The sequence below is a fragment of the Hippoglossus hippoglossus genome, chromosome 13 (assembly GCF_009819705.1).
Source record: "Hippoglossus hippoglossus isolate fHipHip1 chromosome 13, fHipHip1.pri, whole genome shotgun sequence".
Taxonomy (NCBI): Eukaryota; Metazoa; Chordata; class Actinopteri; order Pleuronectiformes; family Pleuronectidae; genus Hippoglossus; species Hippoglossus hippoglossus.
In genome coordinates this window covers 924,165-926,664 of record NC_047163.1, presented here as the reverse complement: position 1 = coordinate 926,664, position 2,500 = coordinate 924,165, and the positions used below count along the sequence as shown (strand labels likewise).

The window sequence follows — 2,500 nt, the reverse complement described above, 5'->3', positions numbered from 1 at the left end:
AAAGGTCACGGCGATGTCACAAACACGTATTTGTTCATAATTCAGGAATCAGGACAGAATTTCACACAAATCGGCTCAAAGGTCCAAAAGGTCAAAGGGTCAAAGGTCACTGTGACATCATCATGTTTGCTTTGTTCATCAGAAGAGACGATGACCCTGTTTCCTGCTTCCTGATTGGGCGTCGGAGACAAACAACCGCTGAGTCTCGTCCTCGACATGTTTGACTTTATTCCCACAACAAACATGTTTTCGTCCTGTTTCAAATTATCAGTTTACTGACGCCTGCGACTCCGTGTGCGTGGATCGACTCCTCGCGTTCCCTCTTCCTCTCCCACAATCCCCCTCTAATGACGTCCGCCAGCCACAAGATGAGGCCTGACGCCAGTGGACAGAGACAGAGAGTGGGGATGAGAGGAAGAATAGGAGGAGGGGGGGGTGTGTCTGTGTGTGTGTGTCTGTGTGTGTGTACAAATACGATTTGTGTATTTGTGATAATGAAAGACTTGATTTCAGCTTATTAACTAAGAATGCAGCGAGAGTTCTGTGGTGCGACCTCATAGTGTGTGTGTGTGTGTGTGTGTGTGTGTGAGTGTGTGTGTGTGTGTGTGTGTGTGTGTGTGTCTGTGTGTGTTTGAGAGTCTGTGTTAATGTGTATCTGTGTGTTGATGTGTGTTTGTGTGTGTGTGTGTGTCATATTGAACTGATTATGTTTAAAAGCAGCCGGGTTTGAGTTTACACTTCAATACTTTCAGAACTGATCAAATATTTATTATATTTATATTATAATAAATTATATTTCACATTTGTCTAAAAGGTTAAAAAATATCAGCAAGTTGCTGCAAATCCACGATAAAATCTGATGATAATTTAAACACAATCAATGTACAAAATTAAAAAGGAGCAAAAGTCATCATTTGTGACTGATTTTAATTTGAAAAATAAATAAACCTACATTCTGTGAATATGTAATAAAACATAAACAAGTTAGTTTTATTTTTTGAACCAGGAGATTCTTCAAACCCAGTGTGAACACTGTTTCCGTGTGACCTGTGGTGGCACGGTGGCCCAGTGGTTAGCCCATCAGAGGAGGCTGGTGGATGTTTGACCTCCTTCAGTCCAGGTGCTGGTTCTGTCTCCTCACGTCCGGTTTCTGACTCTGACACATTCACACTCTCGGCTCTCGCCCTCCTCTCTCGTGTTCGACAGTCGTGTGACGGATGTAACATATGTTTCACAGTAAGAATCCCTCGGCTGAGATCACGAGGCTCGGCCAGCTCCGCGCTTGTTGATATATCGTTCAGCGAGTTTCACTTTTCAGAGACGTTTGGCTCGTTTTCTGCTCGGCAGCGAGAAACCTCTTCCAGGAAAAAGGTAAAAGCTGAATGTCAAACTTCAGCTTCAGTCACGCAAGAGTAGATTTTACTGTTTTACTCGGAGTCTTCAAATCTTCAAACTGCTGCTCAGAGGTCGTCAACGTGTCGTCGACACGAACACCAGCAGAGAAACATTCAGTGCACGTGTCAAAGAAAACCTGTAAAACATCAACAATTTATAGATATACACATATTCACTGTATATAAATGCAGTTTGAGTTATAGATGTAAACATTCACACTCGCTCTTTTCTTTGAATCGCCACAAAAGTTCAAATGAAACAATTGTTCAAACATTAGATCATCGGAGGTGAAGACTGCAGCAATCCTGTGTGTGTGTGAGTGTGTGTGTGTGTGTGTGTGTGTGTGTGTGTGTGTGTGTGTGTGTGTGTGTGTGTGTGTGTGTGTGTGTGTGTGTGTGTGTGTGTGAGTGAGTGAGTGAGTGAGTGAGTGTGTGTGTGTGTGTGTGTGTGTGTGTGTGTGTGTGTGAGTGTGTGTGTGTGTGTGTGTGTGTGTGTGTGTGCGTGTGCGTGTGTGTGTGTCAGCAGTATTTAGTATTCAGTTTTCATTCAGCAGGTTGTGGAGTCAGATCAGTGTCGTGTGTGTGTCCACGTCGACTGTGTGTAACAGTAACTAGAACACGATGGCGTCTCTGACGGTGCTGATGTTTCCTGTGGCTCCCGGCGGAGTCGCCTGGCTGTGAACCAGAGCTCCAGCTCAGAGAACCTGAGCCTGTGGACGAGCTGCAGACTGGAGGGTGGACTCAGATCTCAGGTTCTACCAACACGAGCAGGTGGAGGCACAGGATGAGAGACGTATTGATCTGTCACTGCAGATCCTCAGCTCGGGTTTCTACTGATGCAGAGAAGTGATCTGACGTCAGAGCTCAGATTCCACAGTTCATCTTTTCTCTTACACTTTTACAAGGATATCTATAATGTCCACATGGGGCTAAAGATGACAGACAATAATATAATATAAAAAACATGAAACAACATAAAAACCTAAAAATATGCACTGCCTCAATAGATGACATTGACAATAAATAATTTGAACGGCCAATAACAGCTGGGACCAATGAATTCCTGACTGTTTGTCCTGCACGTCAACAAACTGATCGGCAGCCAG

General features: G+C 44.0%; 1 protein-coding gene across 5 annotated transcripts in view; it reads left to right on the top strand.

The window, feature by feature from the left end:
• The window catches only part of plekhg2 (pleckstrin homology domain containing, family G (with RhoGef domain) member 2), a 56,767-nt gene that overhangs the window by 33,259 nt on the left and 21,008 nt on the right, over positions 1–2,500 (top strand). The window lies entirely within an intron of this gene.